This window comes from Tenrec ecaudatus, chromosome 2, assembly GCF_050624435.1.
Source record: "Tenrec ecaudatus isolate mTenEca1 chromosome 2, mTenEca1.hap1, whole genome shotgun sequence".
Lineage (NCBI taxonomy): Eukaryota > Metazoa > Chordata > Mammalia > Afrosoricida > Tenrecidae > Tenrec > Tenrec ecaudatus.
The window spans coordinates 75371464-75390403 of record NC_134531.1 but is presented as its reverse complement, the minus strand read 5'-3'; the positions used below and the strand labels follow the sequence as shown (position 1 = coordinate 75390403).

Below are 18940 nucleotides of genomic sequence, written 5' to 3'. Positions count from 1 at the left end.
AGCACCTTTAACGAGCGCTTCTTGTGACAGTTTGAAATGGACTTGCCAAAACACCCGCCCCAGAAACCTCCCTCTTGTGAGAAGAGAAAGCGAACCTACCTGATATTTATACGTGTTTGTTCGATCCCCAAATTGCTCAAGTGTCCGCGCTCCCCCAGCTCCACCAGAGAGAATCTCCACTGGTTTTATTGCGACTCTCATTGGCAGGAAATTTTCCTTCCCGTTCTCCTCTTCCCTACCCTTTAGGGTCGGTCATTGTCCTTTCTGCTCTTGAAAAGCCCACGATGTTCCTTTTCTGAAGGAGTCTCGAGAAACTGGCGGAAAATGGAATTAAGAGAGAATTGACTTCTCCCTGGAACTTTGTGGAAGCCCCTCAGATTCTTCCTGTGAGTCACATCTTTCCTTTGTTACAAAGAGGACTCCTGACCTGAGCGTGGGTCCTTTAGGCAGATGAAGCACAGATGGCTGAGCCGACCATAATGCGCACCTTTCAGATTCTGTCTGTCCAGGTTGTTGAAACCTGCTGTATTTTTGTGCAAATCACGCACACCGTCTGTGTTTGCTTGCCGGCAAGGTCCTCCCTCTGTGAGGTATTTTTGTTAGCACTGCTATATCCATTTTTCTGACATGTTGCTGTAAAAATATTAGCAAATCACGCTTACGGAAATACCCCATGAGGGGGAGGCATGGTTGGCAAACAGAGAAGGTGTGTGCTATTTGGGTAAAGAAGATTGTGGTGGGGCATTGGCTGCTGGGAAGTATCTTCTTACCGGATCGCAACCATATACCAGGACATACACCAGGACAAACACAGCCACTGCCGGGTTGAGCCCATTGTCGCAGCCACTGAGTCCATGCAGCTGCTCGCACGTCTCTCTGTTTTGCTGACCTTCACCTTGACCAAGCATCAATTCCTTTTCCAGGAGTTAGTACCTCCTGATACCGTGTCCTCCAGGGAGACAACCCATTAGACCTTGCCTAGCCTCGTGCTTGCCAGTTGAGGCTAAGCCAACGTGTGTGCTGGTCTTTTCCCCCAGGGGGCATGACAAGAAAAGAAAAAGAGTTCAAAGAATTAAAAACAGAGTTTTCACTGGGATAACATTTGGGGTCAGGTAAACATCTCTTTGGAGTTTCATTGAAAAATTCCAGGAGGCCAAGGATAAGGTTTCCCGAAGGTTTGTCTCTAGTGTAATGTGGTAGAAGGTTCACCTTAAAAAAAATTTAAAGGAAATGGAATATGATATTATTTAAGATCCTCTTTGAAAAATAGAAAAGAAAGCAAACTATAGAAGGCCTGGGAAAGATTTTCTCCGGTGACCAGGAAATGCTTTCTCTTCTCTCATGAGCTACTTCCCTTCCTGAAGCTCTGGGGCCAAGTCTGAAGCCTGTGCCCTTGAATTGTGAATGGAGGCTGCCTGGGCTTATGGGGGGGAGAGGGATCACATGCCTGCCCCGAGTCAGGCACGTTTCCCAGGAGTCTCTGTTTTCCCTATAGCCTGAAACTTAGTTGTTTACCTCCATGTTCAGATTCAAATGACACCTTGAACAAGAGTTACATTTCTATTGCACTTTTTTTTGGAACAATAGTGAGAAGCAGGGTCCCCTTTTAGCTCTGAAGGAAATTATACCACAAGACAGGCTACTGGTGCAGACTGGGGGACTTCTCTCCTGAAGGTTTCCAGTAGAACCTCGAAGTAGGTCTTTTTAAATAAACTGCCTTGGAGGCAGACCCAAAGGCCCCGTATGGTGTTCAAAGTTTATAAAGTGCCTTGTGTTATTAGTCGTGTATCCTCCGAGCAGAGGGAAGATTTGCTCTTTGCTAGCTTCCCCCTTTGGATTTCTTTGTAGATAGTCGCGGGTTCTGTTTTCAGTAGACATTTACACAGGATTTAAGGTTCTCGCTCAGCGATTTCTACTCAAACTGTTCGATGACATGGGTTGAACTGTGCGAGTATTCTCCTGATTTCCGTCTGGCTGGTACATCTCCAGGAATCGAATGTTCCTGCCCCTCGTTGACTTCTTATCTTTGTGTTTAAGATAATTGGGGACCATCTGGTCTCATGTAAATGACTTCTTAAAAGGAGCTCGGTACTTAAAAAAAAGATAAACAAAAAAACCCAAACACCCAGTTCAGTCAGTACCTCATAAGCTATCTTCTTTATTTTGTCAGTCAACCTGTTACTTAGCCTAAAAGGTGACTTCTGGAGATCATTTGGTTCAAGGCTTAACGGATATCTTGAGCATCAGTTTCCGGAAGTACTACAGCCTTAGCTGGTCTGGTAAGTCTGAATATTTCTAAGAAGCCGAGCTTCGGTTCCACATTTCTTTCTTCTATCAGGATGCACCTCTTGGGGGCCTCGCCATAACTGTCAACAGTAGTAACAGGCACAAGTTCGTCCTGATGTAGGAAGTCTGTTTCGCTGCTGTGATTGTTTTAGGAACTGGAGAATCCGTTCCACATTTTTCTCCCACCCTACCAGGGGCCATCTATGGTGTCTGCTCAGCAAGATGACTAGCAAGAGCTGCCTACCATCTAGTTCTGGTCTCGGCAGATGAGGCCATGGTTTGTGTAAACTATTAACACTATTGACTAGTTTCTTTTCTGAGTCTTTGGTTTTCTTTCTCTTTTGTTGTGGATGAGTGGAGACCAAAACCTGTATTTTAGCTGGTCACGGCCAAGCTTGTAAGATCAGAAACCCTGCTCATCAGACGTGGATGCAGAACATAAGGTTGCATGACCTATAGTTATTAAACCAGTTGACTGAGTTGTCTCTTGAAACTATAGTCCCAAGTCTCTTGTGGGGATGGGAGAGCTGCAATGGTTACACTTCCAGAAAATCAATCCCACAAAGTATTTGGTTGTAACTAAGAAGTATCTATAACTGTGTCTATGATGTGCCTTGCTTTATGGATGCATGTATATACATACAAGAAAGCTTCAAAAAGAATGTGGAAAAGGCAATTATCTTTTATTCCATCCTATGAATTTTTTGAAGCCCCCTTGTGTTAGTCTGAGTTGACTAGAGAAACAAATCTAGAGACACTCATATGTGTATAAAAAAGAGCTTTATATAAAAGAGCAATTGTATATTGAGAAAACAGCCCAGCCCAGATCAAGTCCATAAGTCTGATATTAGCCAATATGTCCAATCCCAGTCTGTAAATTCCACTTCAGACACGCAACACATGCAATGACACTGAATGCAGGAAGATCACAGACCAGTGGGAAGAAAGTCTTATGGGTCCAGTGGCAGTGGAAGCATCTCAGTGCTAGTATGGATCTCCTCGTGGCTTCTCCAGCTCCAGGACTCTAGAATAGGTCCATGTGTCCTGTCAGCAGGAAAACGAAGCAGAGAGAGAGAGAGAGAGAGAGAGAGAGAGAGAGTGTGTGTGTGTGTGTGTGTGTGTGTATCTAGCCACCAGGGAACTATTCAACTCCTTAGTGCCACCAAATGAGGTCATCAAGGTGCAACCTGATTGACAGGGTAGACTTCACCCCTTCACAAGTTGACAGGTTATGTAACTGCCACACTCCTCAGCTGTGTATCAAAGATGAGACTTTTTATTATTGTTAAGGTTCGCACAGTTCTACTCTGTCCTATACAGTGGCTATCGGTCAGAATCACCTCAATGGCAATGAGCTCTGTGTTTGAGATGAGTTAGAATTACTCAGTGTCAGTGGGGTCGGGGGAAGGGGAAGAGTTAGAAATAGCTTAATATTCATGGGGTTTTAGATGCACACTCACACACCTACATAGATATATACCTTTACGCGTTTATGTCTACATACATGCACATATATTTTTTGGCCGTTGCTATTGTAAACTTAGACGTCACTCACATTTGGTGTTATGTTTCTCATCAGGTTGATTCCCACATATCCCTGATACCAAATAAGGAGCATTGATCTCTTTATATATACCTATTCTTTATATCTATGTATATGACCATACACGATTTGTTCACTTGTAGAGTGACTTATTTCACTCACCATAATGTCCTCCAGATTTCATCCACCCGATAAGATGTTTCAAGGACCCATCATTCTTTGTGTGTGCATAGTATTCCATTGTATGTATATACCACGTTTTGTTCATGCATTCACACATTGATGACACTTAAGTTGTTTCCATCCTGTTGCTATTGTGAAGTGTATTGCTGTAAAGACAGGTTTGGGCCTGTTTTATTGCTCTGGAATGGTAAAATGTTGGCCACACCTCGTGCTTAGAAATGACTGTCTCTCATTTGCACTGCATGATAATATTGCTTATGGAAATTTAGGAACATGTGGGAGGGAGGGAGGAAGGAAGGAGGAGGTTGTTTTATAAAATGACATTCGCTCTTATCAGAGCACAGTACTGGGAGGCTACTTGGCATATACAGAGCTGACTTGACTGAGCCTATTAACAGAATGGCCAAAAGACTGTGCTTATCTTGAGGGGACTTCCCGTAAAGATCGCCTGCATTATGAGTAATCAAGTTTGCTGGCATTCAGTGAGCTATAAAATGCAAAGCAGTCGCTTGTTTCCATGTCATTGGAGACCATTCCCTCTTAAAAGTTAAGAAGACAGGCTGAAGTAGGGTTTTAAAGCATTGGGGTCCAGTATGAACCTGTTGTTGTCTTTGTGTGTGGTGTGCAGGGGAGTCCATTCGAACTCTTAGAACCCTCTGTGCCGGAGCTCTGCCCTCCAGGGTTTCCGCCGCTGTGATCTCCACGGAAGCCATTGCCAGCTTTTTCCTCCTGAGGAAGCACCAGTAGGTTCACACCAGGGACCTTAAATTAGAAGCCAAGAGCCTAACTGCTGAGCCCCTAGGGCGCCTTGGTTTGAAAGCCATTCAAATGAGAAAGTTCCTGGTGGAATGCAAATCCCAGTTAACATAGTCCTTGGACACTTGCCCAACCCCAGTCCCCTGGGCCATCCGCTCTGCTGCCTGCCACATAGTGGCAGACCAGGACGTTCCCTCCCACTGGCCTCAAAGGCACACAGTCCATGGGCTGGCGAGCACCGGTGAGAAGGGCCTGTCTTTTCAGGAATGGGAGAAGTTGAGAGCTGTGGAAGGCACTCAGCTGATGAGCCCGTGGCATCATGGGCTGTTAACCCTAAGGTCGGCAGCTTGAAGCGACCAGCCACTCCTCCGGAAGGAGAGGAGGCTTTCTTCTCTGGAAACCCACAGGGGCAGTTCTGCTCTGTCCCGTGGTGTCGCTGTGAGTCAGAATCAGCTTGATGGCAGTGAGTCGTGAAGGTACTCAGTGGAGGAGCCCTACCAGTGTAGTGGGCTACTTTTGCGGCTGCTAGCCATGAGGTCAGTAGTTTGAACCCATCAGGTGCTCCAGAGGGTGAAAGGTCAGGCTGTTCTGCAAAGCATTCCAGGCTGAGACACGCGCAGGGGCAGGTCTGCCCTGCCCTACAAGGGCACTCTGAGTTGGCATCAGTTGGATGGCAGTGCGATTTTGGAAAGGTACTCGACAGACAGGAAACAAAGGTTGACACCTCTTCCTGCTTCCACGCTCCTTTGCACGATTTTGGTGACAATGTGCAAGACAATACATACCCCCCTCAGCGCTTTCGGCATGGACAAGACGGCGCCTTCCCAGCTGTGCAGCGGTTCTTGCCTTTCTTCTTTCCGAGTCATTCCACCACCGTGAACATTCACTCCGTGCCCCTCCCATCTTTGGCAGCCGCTGATAACCGTCTCTATATTTGCCCATGACTGACGAGTGAGATCAGACAGTATCTATCCTTCCAAACTGAGTTCTCTCACTTAAGGTTCATCTGTGCGCCAGCCTGAATCAGGACCTCATTCCTCTTTCTGCCTCAGGAGGATTGCATTGGGCGTAGGTACCACGTTGTTTTACCCATTGCTTGGCGGTCATCTGAATATTCCCACGTTGGGGCTGTTATGAAAACCACGGCCGAGAACAATGATGTACGTACGTCTTTCTGTTTGTATTGCGCTTCATTCCTTGTCAGTAAAGATTTCTCTTAGGAATGTCAATTGAGTGAATGGCCTCTGGGGTTTGTGTTGGAAATTGTTCACCTTGCCTTGACTGACTCTCGGGCTTTCTCCAGGGTTGGGAAATTGAGGTCTGGGATCTTCGTTTTTGCTTCCCTCTGTCTTAGCTGGTTTAGTCCTGGGCTGGCCAGCGGGAAGGCCAGCAAGCGAAGCCATTTGCTTTGGGTGCTGTTTTCATTCCTGTTTCATTTAAAAGCAACTCGGTCTTTAAAACAGTACCCTGTGTTTTCGGTTCATTTTCTCTTTTAACTTTCCTTCCATTTGAAGTTCGCTCTGCCATGTGGGGGTGGGCTTTTTCAAGATGTTCGTTTGTTTCTTTACAATGAAACGCGTTCTTTCCGATTAAACCTTGGGTCTAACCCTAATGTAAAAACCCGAGATGTGACAGCTCACCAGGAGGTTGGCTCGGCCCCCTCCTGCCCATGGCTCCCGGGACCCACCTGAGTACCGATGCTCTGCAAACCAACACCCCACTTGAAAACGGGTGGCCAGACACCAGGAACAGGCGGAAGTGTGTAGAATGTCGTCCGCTCTCCCACCAAGACGTTTTGTCCTTTAACTTCCCTCTGTCTTGCACCCGGCATCTCTGAGGCCCTTCCGGTCCTGGCAGCCAGAAGTTCTGAGTTTTACCCATGGGGTGTTGAGGGGTGGGGACATGTTTGGTGGCAGAGAAGTAGGTGCAGAAAGGGGACAAGGTCTGGTAAGAGGCAGAAAGTGTTTTGGTGTTTGGTCATGAATGGTCTTCACACCAATGATCTTCACGTGATGGACTCACAGCTTGGGAACCAAAACAATGCATCAGCAAAACGGTCCCCAAGGAGGATGCTTCCTGGAGCGGTCAGGGAGGCATCTGCCACCTTCTTACTACAGAAGTGTCCTGTGTATGAGGAAAGGGAGTGGCGTCCTTTGCAGGTGGTTGTTAACCATTGATGATAGTTATGCTCTCTGGTAAATGGTTAGCTGTGAATAATATAAAACAACTGTCCTCACTAATGGGAATTATGTCCCATCCCCATTTGGGTTGCTTTGTTTGTTTGGAAACTCCTCTGAGGCATACTGGCTGGAGAATTGGCTGCCAGCTAACACATCTGGTTGGGGAGTGGGGCTGGTGAGGCCCAGGCCTGGGATCATTCACAATGTGGGCCAACTAGCTGGGCTGGGCTTTGTGGCCCCACTGGACTTTTAACCTCGACTCATTGTCTCTCAGATGTGGGTCATGAGCCACAGGGAGGGGTTACAGAGCACTGCAGGATATCAGAACTTGGCTTTTCCTCTTGGGACCCACAAAGGCCCTTTGTCCCTGGAGCGGAGGACTTGGCCGTGACATCTTGGTCGATGGGGCATTCCCTATCTACATCTTTAACAGCTAAAAGAAAAATATGCTGGGCTACATGGGTCTTAGTGGCCATTGTTCGGGAGCCTCGTCAGCCTGAGGACAACATTCCCTACACCAGGTTCGAACAGAGGGGATTGGCATCAATGACCCTCCACAGCCCTCCACTTGGATCCACTTTCCTCCACCCTGTTTACATTTACACCCTGTCTTCATTTAGTTAAACGCTGTTTTGTAATTAAATTGTGAAACACTTTATTTTCTTCTGCCAAAGAAAGCGTGCACAAGAATCTTATGAAAAAATGGTCTGTAGAGAGCATGCTTTTGTAGGGAGAGATATTGACTGTGAATTAAACACGGGACACTTCCTTCTGTTTCTCAGGATAACCACGGTAATGTGTGAGGCCTTAGTAACTTCTCATCTGTGCCCAGGGAAGCAGTGAGGCTGACTTCTAATTTGCTTCCCATGGACAATGGCACAGGCAACAGCCCGAAGTGCACACTCCCTCACAGTTTTTTTTTTAATTAAAAAGGGATTTGTTTTTATTATGTAAAATTCAAGCACAAATTATAAAATGCAGAACCTATTCATTCCTACACCCACACACTATCAAGGTACTTTTGAGCCAAATGTTGCAAATGCAGACGAAAATTAGAATTTTCCAAATGGTTTGTTTTAGCAGGGTAAAACAAACAATCTTCCTCAAAGACTGAAGTAGGGTTCTTTTCTGTTGTGGTTTCAAAGATCCTCTGCTTGTTTCTGGGGAGAAAGCTTGCTCACTGCTCCCCCTACCACCACTGAGACAGCCCAGGGCTGCGGCACTGCTGCTTTCCCAGCTTACTTAGCGCCCCCCTCTTTCCTAGGCAGGGATGGTGAAACTCTTCCAAGTGGGCTCTCCTACCTGACGTTCAAGCCCCCATCAGTGACTTTAGGGGGTTATTTTTTCTGAAGCTATAGTTAGTTGCAAACTTAAAAGCTAACCACGGAAGGGAACCAGTGATTTATTTTTAAATTTCTTTCCCCCTGACTGGAAGTTGAATCTTCATATTGAACTCACCCTTTGAGTTTAGCTCAGAAGCCACCTTGCTCACTAGTTTTGAGTCTCTGCCTGAGAGTCATCGTCCCCCCGCCCCTTGCGGGGCTTCTGTTTCAGCTGTGTAGCTGCAGCACCTGTGGGAAAGGGCTTTGCATGTGGTCCCCGTACCACTGACCGCCCTATTCCTGCCTTCCTCCATGCTTGAGAATAAGCTGCCCCACAGGATGATTCCACAGGGTAGATAATGCCCGGCCGTCTCGTAATCTGTGAGCCACACCTCGGAGCCCCCGCACCAGAAAAGCGGTCTTGGGTAGAGACACAGTTCTTGAATCTGAGCTGCGCCCGAGGCTGAGGGAATAAAATGGAGCCTACCTCGGTCTTCAAAGGCGCTTCCTGGCCACCGACTGTGACTCGCCTGAGCCAGGGATCAGATTCTTCACGCGCACCGGCCCGTGCAGTCGCACACCATCCCCGAAGTGGGGGCTCTCACTTGTTCACTGGACACTCAGGCACTCTTCCCTCAGTCGTTTGATGTACTTTTCTGGGACAGTCTCACCTTTGGCACCCAGATGCCAGTCATTTGCAAAGTGATCCTCGCTTTGACTCCTTTCCTGCATTATAGACTAGTTGCCTACGAGAATGTTCCATACCTGATTGCCCAACTAGGTACCTGAAACCCCAAATGTCCAACAGGGCATATTCTTCTTCCCGTCTTTGCCTGATCCCCTGTTTGCTCCCTGGTTTCTGAAATTGTTTCAAGATATTTTCTATCATGTTCCCACACCTGTATTCCTACACCTGATGTGTCCTGATAATCTACTCTGTCTTAGGGAGATTAGGGATCCATCCCATATGGACAGCATCAGATTAAAGGTAGCTTTTGTGGAGCTTAGGAGCCCTGGTAGCATAGTGGTTATGCATTGCACTGCATTCTGCAAGGTCAGCAGTTCAAAACCACCAGCAGCTCTGTGGGGGGGAAGATGGGGCTTTCTACTCCGGAAAAGAGTTACAGTCTCAGAAACTCATGAGGGCAGTTCTGCCCTGTCCTGTGAGTCAGCATCAACTGCATGGCACTGATTTGGGTTTTTTGGTTTATTTTTTTTTCCCATGGAGCTTACATTTATTCTGTGGCTACATGAGCAACTAAATTAAAAGATTAAAGAAAAATTACACAACCGTTCATCAATCTACCTACTTACTATCTGGCTGTCTATCTGACTGTCAAAGGACGGTGAGAGATATAGATGAAAAGAAAGCAGGGTAGGTGTGTGAGACTGAGTTTTCTAGAGAAACAAAACCAGTGATACTCATACATATTTAAGAACAAGCAATCAAGAAATTGACATTAAAGAAGCAGCTCAGACCAATCCCACTCAAGTCCATGGGTCAGATGCTGGCTAGAGGACCTCAGACCCACGGAGTGTTAGCAGAAGAAGCAGGAAGTCCACGTGGGAAGCGGAGAGATCACAGGGTGGCAGGTACAGAGTCACATGGGTTGAAAGTCTGCAGGAACAGGGCAGGGTGAGGACAGCTTTCAGAGAGGCCAGGCCACCTGGACAGCACCCAGAGCTAGATGCAGAATCCACACAAGTAGGAAAGCCATGAGGAGCAAGTGAGGACTCCGTTATCCTCAGCACCTGTCTTATAAAAAGTCACACCCACAAGACCCGGTTGATAAGCTGGACTCCACCCATTTTTTCCTACAGGTGCCAGATTGGCACAAAAACTACCTGTCACAGTAAGTGTGACAAGCTGTGGTGGAGTGAGAGAGGGTGTGTGCAGGCTGCTTTAGCTAGGGAAGTCCCAGAAGGAAGTCGCATTTGAACAGAGACTTGAATGAAGTGAAGGGACAAGCCATGTGGATATCTGTGGCTTTAGGAGGCCTAGTTGACATTTGGGTAGTCTTCTGAGTCAAGGACTGAGTAGATCCCTCACCGCAGTTTATCAGTGGCAGCCTGGAGATGGACGAGTGTAACTTGAGACAGGGACAAGCACATGATGACCATGGTTCGGGTGTGACCCAGAAAAGTGCGAGGTCTGCGTGAGAGCAGAGAAGAAGTGTCCGCGGAAGGTAAGTGCCATCTAGAAATTTCCAGCACATAGAATTGGGAAGCACACACCGAGGAAGCACAGCTCTGGAGGCAGTTGTCCTGGGTCTCAAAACTGAGATTTGACACAGCATCCGAGCAGGCCACAAAAGGAGGGGAGCACAGCACCTCAAGTTGTGGTGGGAGGAGCCCGCACTCTTTGGGGACAGATGTCTCCACAAGGACAGACTCCATGAATGGAGTTTTTCCCCCAGTTTTATTGTCACATGATTCTCAAACTATGCAATTAATTATTTCAAACATACTGTGAAGAGTTGTTTGTACAACTCACCACATCACCACAATCAGCTTTAGAACGTTGTTGTTCTTCTTGAAACTCATCGCTATTAGCTTCCTATTTCTCCCCAACCTCCCTGTCGTACCCCCTGGAATGATTATTTAGAGTTGCCGTCTCTGTTGATTTAGCTCTCCTGGAATTCCTAAACAGAAAAAAGCATTGAAAACCAAAAAACCTAACAACAGTAACAAAGTAAAACAGAGAAAAACCTTGATCAAAAAGACAGAAAATATTAAAAACGACAAGTTGGATCAAAAGGGAGGGCCCATGATAAGGTGTTCCCAGCTGAATCATCAATAATCCACTTTCCAATGCATTCTACGTGATAGCAAAACTATTCATCCCCCTAATCTATGGTCAGAGGGGTTTACTACTCCTTCACTTGTTTTTAATCGAAACCACTTTAAAATGTGTCAAAAAGGAGATCCAATGTCAAGATACTACTTTTTAACCTACCTACATCATTCATCATCAACTTTACCGTGCTCTCTAACATCCCTCAACTCTGACCAGAGGGGATTCACCAGACGTGTAATCCATGTGTGGACCCTGCAAATGTTTGGGGCGCTACTGTCATTCATAGCCTTCTGCATGCCAGTGTACACACTTTTACCTCTGATACCATTCCCTCCTGCAGATTCAGATTTTATTATTTACAGTCCTTGGATCACTCGGGCTGGTGTGCTTCTTCCATGTGCAATTGGTTGACCCCTCACTTGGTCTTGGGGCAAAGGGAAGGGGGGGGCGACCTGGGCTTGTTCTCCTTGATCTTTTGCTCACATTTTGTCCCTGATAGTGTTCCTTTCCCTACAACTCCCTTGCTTGCTGGGTGTCCTTCATATTACAGCTAACTTTGCCATCTTGCCTGGAAAGTCGGTCGGTCACATGTCTTGGGAAAGAACTCTGTTGTATCATGTGGTGGAGAAGGGACCTGACTGATGTCAGAAAACTGGAAGGACAGAAAGTGGATGAGGGGAAGCGGCGGGGACTGTGCAGGACATATTGAAGCCCCCCTAGATGAATGGGTGTGGACCGGGCCGGGGGTGGGTCCCCTTGTTCTGGCCACAATAGGAGTGACATGGATTTGTTGCAGGGATCCTCTGTCAACTTCCATAAGCAGCCTCGTTTCACCATGTTTGCCTTCCTTTTCTCTGGTCGGCAGGGTCTCCTCCCTGCACCACCCCCACTTCTTTAGGGTTGTTTCTGAAGACTTTATGGCTACTCCGTGATAAGAGGGTTGTTATGGATGATCGTGTTCGTTCATTCATACTAAACCATTCCATTGCTCTGTGCCGGTATCTTTCTCTGCTTCGGTGAGCAGAGCTGTCTTAGGGGATGTGAGGAACCGCCTCCCAGGACGCTGCTTCTCTGTTTACCATGGAGGTCTGGCTTCAAGATTCCAAATTAGAGCTATCATAAACTTTTTAAAACATTGGGAAGAGCTCGTGTAACTGTTCGTTTACTCATCAGGATTCTTTTTTACAGGGTTTTTGAACGCTCTTTCCCTGGATTGGTAAAAGCTGAATTATAATGTCTCTGTGTACTTCATGTTCAAAGAGGTTTTATGGTTCTTGAAAATTGGTGTCCGGAGCTTTCTTGATACACCCAAGGCCTCCTGGCATCTCAAGTGGTTTGACTGATGAGCTTTCTTCTCAGGTTCAGTCCAGTTAACCTGGTCGCCACCGCCCAATTTGAGGATGACTCAAAGCTTTTGAGCATGTGGCTTGAAACCTATGTACGTGACAACTCTGTCTGGAAGCAGAGGGATGCATTGTGTATTGCAGTGTGAATGACAACTAGATGCTTCATGTGGACGGTGTGGGGGAGGGGGAGGGCAGGGAGACCATCAGAGGGGTGCTGAGAGGTGCCGGGGAGAGACCGGGCATTTGATGTGTATTCTGGGGCCTGCGTGCGTGCACGGACCTTGTTTGGATATCTTTTTAATGAGTAGGCTTTATTTCCAGTGTTAATCTTGACATCTGTTTTTTAGAAGCATTGGTCTGTTATTACTTAGAGCTCATGCCCAGATTTGGAATGCAGACTACTCAGAACTGTCAAACGGAGAGAAGGCTTGTCAGCACTGTCAGTCTCAGTGATGTGCCGGGGCCGCCTGCTTTCCTCAGCATGCTGCCCGTGTCTGCCACGCTCACCTGTCTGTCTGCAGTGGCCTGTGTCTGTCAGTCCTCCCTCACCAGCTCCGGGTGAATAGTGGATGAGGTTGATATGTTGTGGGTCCTTGAAAGGTCCTTGCAAATGGATCCTGGAGCTCTACTGAAGGGTGGAAACCAGCAAGAATACTGAGTTGCTGTCTCCTGGTGGCGCCATGGTTATGGATTGGGCTGAGATCTGCAAGGTCTGCAGTTTGAAACCACCAGCTGCTCTGCTGGACAGAGAGGAGGCCTCCTCCTCGGTAAGTAGTCTTCATCCTGGAAACTCCCCGGAGCAGTGCAGCACCGTCTTACAGGCTTGCTATGAGTTGGCATCGATTCTCGATGGCAGTGAGTTAGCTTTTTGTTTTGTTTTCAAGTCTTTTGAAGGAACCCTGGTGGTGTCCAGGGTTCCAAGTTGGGCTGCTAACCACCAGGTCATTGAATTTGGGGAAAGGTCTTGGTCAGGGGAGCCCAATAGCACTGTATTTGATGGCACCAGCCTGAACTGTGTTTGTGATGATCCCGGTCTGTAAGGGCTTTGGAAAACCGTGAACATCAGCCACTCACCGTCTTCGCTGAGCAGCAGAGCAGGCACCCAGAGGTCCGACTCCCAGCATGTTAAGAGTTAACACAGTCTCACCTTTGGCAGCCTGCCACTCTTCTCTTCCTGGTTGACAAGCTTGTGAAATCTGACAAGCCTCATGCCTTTCCTTGAAAATCTTGAAAGGTTCAACACTCCTTGCTTGGCTGCCCCATTTCGGTTAAGCTCCCTGCTGTCAGCGGGAGGTTATCCTAGGCTCATTGTCAGAATAGAGTCGGGGATTTCGTTGACTTTGACTTTAATAAAGCGAGCAGCCTTTTCGTCGTCTCTGATCCTTTATGCTTCAGGTGCTACCCTTGAGTGGAGGGCGCTGCCCTGACTGCACTTAGCCATGAGAACCAAGGGCCCCAAGTCTGCTGCGTCCAGGATATAGTTGTTGCATGAAGTCAGGTTTGGGCACTAACTCCTTCAGCCTGACTCACGGAAGGAGAGTACAAAAATGCCAGCTCACCGCTTAGTGTGCAGGAGGGCGGGGCAGGTCTTACCATCGTTGTCCATTGGCAACTCCCCTTTGGCATTGACCATGCTTCACATCTCTGGGGCCCGTCCTTGGAGACAAGACTGATGGCTGAAGAGCATCATCTCTTGGTAACACAGAAATAGACCCAACTTGCGAGTCACAAGTCCCCGACTGTGCCTACATTCCACCACTCACTAACCGTGATTCAGTTCACACTGCCCACCCCCTCGCCAGTAATAAGTCATGGCTGTCTGCACCCTCCCTGCAGCCGGCTCCTCTCCGAGGGAGGCTCAGATGCCAGAGGCCTGTGAAAGTGTCATGTAACCGATTCAGTGCGCTGTCATGGGAACCTCCATTCTTGCAAAGGGTGGGACGAAGTGGACTTTCTCCTGAAGATCTCGCCTTGTCAGGGGACAGCTGGCCACTTTTTCCCACCCCAGGCCAGAGGCCACCTGGACCACCGTGGGGCAAGCCTGGGTCTAACAGGGCTCTTTCTTTAGTTGGCCTGCAGTGTTTCCTGGTAGTTTCCCAAGCCCTCTCCACTCCTGGCTCCCAGTCCTGCAGAGCGAAACGTGAAACACCTCAAATGAGCCCATTTCAAGCCTTAGAAGGGGGTCCTGGGCCTGCTTCCCCTTTTCTGTCATTCAAATCAATAAATAAGCAGCGGTGCCAGTCACCAGGGCTACACGAGACAGTGAAGGAGCGAGCGTGTCTTTCCCCGGTTCCCTGCAGTGGAACTTGAGAGGCATGGGGCGCAGGAGGAGATGAATCAGAAAGAAAATCATCTGTTTAACTCCTTCATGTGCAAACAAAGGCTAAGGTTTCCATCTTCTTTCAAATGCACGCAGAATAAAGAGAGCCTGCCTTTACCCAGAGAGAGGGGGCTTTCTACTCGTGCAAAAAATTACAGTCTTGGAAACCCACAGAGGCAGGTCTACCCCGCCCTGTAGAGTCGCTGGGAGTCCGCATCGGCGCGAGGGCAATGAGCTTGGTTTGGGCTGGTGGCCTTACTGAGCTCCAGATTATTATTGTAAATGGCTAACTAAAAGACAGGAGAATGACAAAGAATCGAGACAATTTGTTGTAAGGTTGAGATGGTGCAACCGCTCGTAAGTGAAAAACAGCCGCACATTGGAGAATGGGGAAAACATGCCCTGGCAGCGTGATCATACCTTAGGTGTTACACACACGCCACAGTCAATAATGGCCAGAATCCGTGGGAGGACTTTTAAATGCCCTCTCAGTGCCTGCGCCACAGCCACAGTCCTCGGGGAGTTGTGTGGTGGCTTCCAGAATGTAAAGCTACCGTGTTTGCAGCACAGCCTTGGGGTGCGATGCCCTGGGCCCTGTTCTTGCCCTGTCACCTCCAGGAAGCCAGACTTTGTTCGTCAGAATTTCACTTTCCCTCCCCCTTTAAAATGGGGCACCAGTGTTCTCCCCATCTGCATGGTAGCGTTATTGGGCTACAATGTGATACTGCATGCGGATTCTATCTTGATTCCATCTCTTACTTAGGAGCCACAGAAAGCATTCTTTTTACCTCTGTGCCTGCTTTCTCGTCTTTAAACGTGGTTAACACTCAGTAAACCTCCCGTCGCTTCACAATAAAAAGTACGGAAAAATAAAATCGAAAGTGAGGGTAACAACCAGCATCCACTCCCTGAGTTCTCGTGAGAAGCAAATGAGCTCATTTCTAGAGAGCATGTACGATTGTGCCCCATGCAGCACCTTTGCTTGCCACCCTTTGGGGACTCGATGACTCTCATGTTTTAGATGGGCTGGGTTTGGGGAACTAGCGTATGAAGGGTAAGTACAAAAGCACTGCTCCCGCGGTGAGCTCCAATTCCGGCGAGCACAGGTTTATTCCAAACAAAACGATCCTATGGTGTCGTCTCTGTCATCAGTGGCTGGTTGCAGACAAGTTCTCTCAGGCGTCCACTTGTCTTAGTCTTGTTAGGGAGCCTCCAAAAAAAAATAAATACATAAGTGACTTCCTGGGGGATTTTCTGGGCCCATTAAATTCCAGGCAGAGAGGTCAGCTCAGAAAGTTATGATAATTGTTCCTTTGGGATTCCAAAGGAGTCCGTCCACTTGATAGACTTTTCTCAGAGGACTCCGGAAAATCACAGGGTCTTATTAGGAAAAGGTTTATGAAAATGGAATATTTGTCGACCACGACCACGCACCTGTGCCTTCTTGCAGGCTATCACGGGAGGACTTCACTGGTGCACCTTTCCCCATCTGCCCTACAGGCCTGACCTTTGCCCTTCACACTTGTTTGTTCCTCAGATTTAAAATTTTTAAATCATTTTATTAGGAGCTCATACAACTCATCACAATCCGTATATCCATCCGTTGTGTTGAGCACATTCCAACAAGTAAATGTAAAGGCACACACTTTGACTCTGCCCAGGATGCCGGGACCGGTGCTTCGCCCCAGTGTTTATTCTACTGGACAGAGAGTTGCTAGGAGTCAGAACTGACCGGAGGGGCCAGCAACTACTTTTGGACTTGCCCTTGTATTGAAAACAGAGCGAGCTACGAGACACCCTATTTATCAACCAACAGCAGTGCCCCAAGTGGCGTATTTCCTCTCTCGGATCACGTTGATGGTTTCACAAGATGTGACTTCATTGTTAGAAAGCTTAATCATACTGCTGTTAACAGATTACAACATGCCCTTTTCCTTCACATCAAATTGTTTATTCTGGGATGTGCTTTTTACTGGCAGTGTACGTTTGGAAAGTTTTAGGCAGGATTCAAGATATGACTCTGCTTGGCCTATTTTTGTTAGTGCCTTGGAATATGGCTTAATGACCCAGAACTTTGCTTGTGTTGTTGTATGGGGGGAAAAAAGTGTAAAAAATACTATTTTTCAGTTTGGCCAGTGCAATGATTCAAACATGTTGTGACTCATTTCACTTTTAGTGGCAATGAAATGTTGATCAAAAGCTCCATTTATAATAGACCCATTCAGAATAATACGAGGGGCCTTCCCCCCGAACTCTCCCCCCAAGATGACATTGGTAGATAAATATACTGATCATGATTTCCCCTGAAGGGGTAAAATGAAATTGTGGGAAATGCTCGGAATTTAGCTAGTCATCAACTTACAAGGAGCTATTTATAAAACAAAACAAAACACAGCATCCCTCAGCTGTCGCAACAATGGTTCTTTATGAGCGCAGAATTCTTTCATGTCTTTCTTTTTCATAAAGTGGCCCCCAGTGAGTGGTGCCCAGGACCTTCCAGATTGTTACTAAATTAAAATAATCTCTTTAGATAAAGGAGCCTTTCAATCACATACTGACCTTTCAACCTTAGCTATGTTTTGGATGAAAACTAGTGCCACTGAGGCAAGACTCGATGTAAGTGGGAATGGCCTCAGTGCCCTGTTACAGATTGTCCTGAGAGATCTCTGGGTGTGCTTTCAGGGTGGAGAATAAGAAAGGGGCATAGAGATTTTCCCTGTAGTATGACTTAGCTTCCAGGGAATTGAGGGTGTTGACTTTTTTCCTTGGCACCTCTTGCATTAAATACAAAAATAATTTCATCACTCCTTATTATGCTTGGAGGAGCGCTGATGGCGGAGTGGTGTAAATTGGGCTGTGATCCAGCCTCAAAGTCCAAAGTTGCAAACCCCCAGCTGCTCTGCGGGAGACCCATCGAGCTTTCTAGTCCCATAAACAGTTACAGTTGCAGAAACACACTCTGGCCCCCGGTGAGGGAGGCCTGCTGGGCCACAGATTAAACACTCAGCTGCCAGGTGAAAGACTGGCCGACAGCACCCACCCTGTGGCTCTGTGCGGAAAGCCCTCGTGCTTTGCTCCTGTGAAGGTTACAGCCAAGAATCCCACCTCCCCCCCTCCCCGGGGCAGTTCTGATCTGTCCCACTGGGTTGCTAGGGCATCAGAATCAATTCCATGGCACCCAAGCACACAACAACGAGCCTTTTATTCCTGAAAATGTATCCTATGTACCTGAGAGCCCTAAGTCACATCATTAGCCTCGTCATTTCTAAAAATACAGTTCACTTTTACATGCATGCATATGCCAAAAGCACAAGTTCATTATCCCAGCTAGATTGTTTCTTCCTCAGTCTTGCATGCAGAATGCCAGGGTTCTATTTGGGTAGGCGATAATAGGCTTGGTGGAGTGTTAAGGACTGCTTTCAAGAGCAAGGTCAACTCACTAGGTGAAAAAGACCTGATGTGGAAACCTTTAACGACTTGTGTGCTATCGGGCCTTTTCTGCTTTTAAGACCCGTTTCCCTATCTTCTAATTAACATAACACCTGCCTGAAAGGGTCATAATACAGCACTCACTGTCACCCAGTCCCTGATGACTCAAAGCGACCCTCCTGGACAGGGTAGAACTGCCCCTAAGAGTTTCCCAGGCTCTTAACTACAGATGTAGGAAGGCCCATCTTTCTTCCAAGGAGCAGCTGGTAGTTTTGAACTGCTGACCTTGCAGACTACAGCCTAATTTGTAACTACGACACCACCAGGGATCCATCTAGCACTTAACACATTCCTAGATATCCAATAAATGGTAGCTCTGATTATTTTAGAAATGTTTCTAGTTATATTTACCATATATACTCAAGTATAAGCCAACCCAAATATTAGCTGAGGCACCTAGTTTTACCACAAAAACTGCATCAAAAATGTGCTGAAAAACTAGGCTTCTACACAAGGATATATGGTAATATTCCAAAGCAATAGTGATCAAGCATATGGGCCACTCCTTGTGGATGTATTCATGTGCTTAAAATTTCCCAAAGACATCGAGAACCCCAAAAGGAATGACTTCTGAGTGAACTAACTCATCGTGAAGCCAATTCTTATTTCTCAGTATTTTCTTGGTGCTGTGTTAGAATTTTAATGACTGGTTTTTCCCAGATTCTAGCCTTTGTGACATCTTTGCAGTTAATAGAGTGAGCGGGATAGAACACGTTGC

The 18940-nt window shown here is 47.1% G+C and overlaps 1 protein-coding gene across 1 annotated transcript in view; it reads left to right on the top strand.

Moving 5' to 3' along the window:
* Positions 1-18940, top strand: part of LHFPL2 (LHFPL tetraspan subfamily member 2) — a 193897-nt gene that overhangs the window by 77420 nt on the left and 97537 nt on the right. The gene's annotated exons all lie outside the window — the stretch shown is intronic.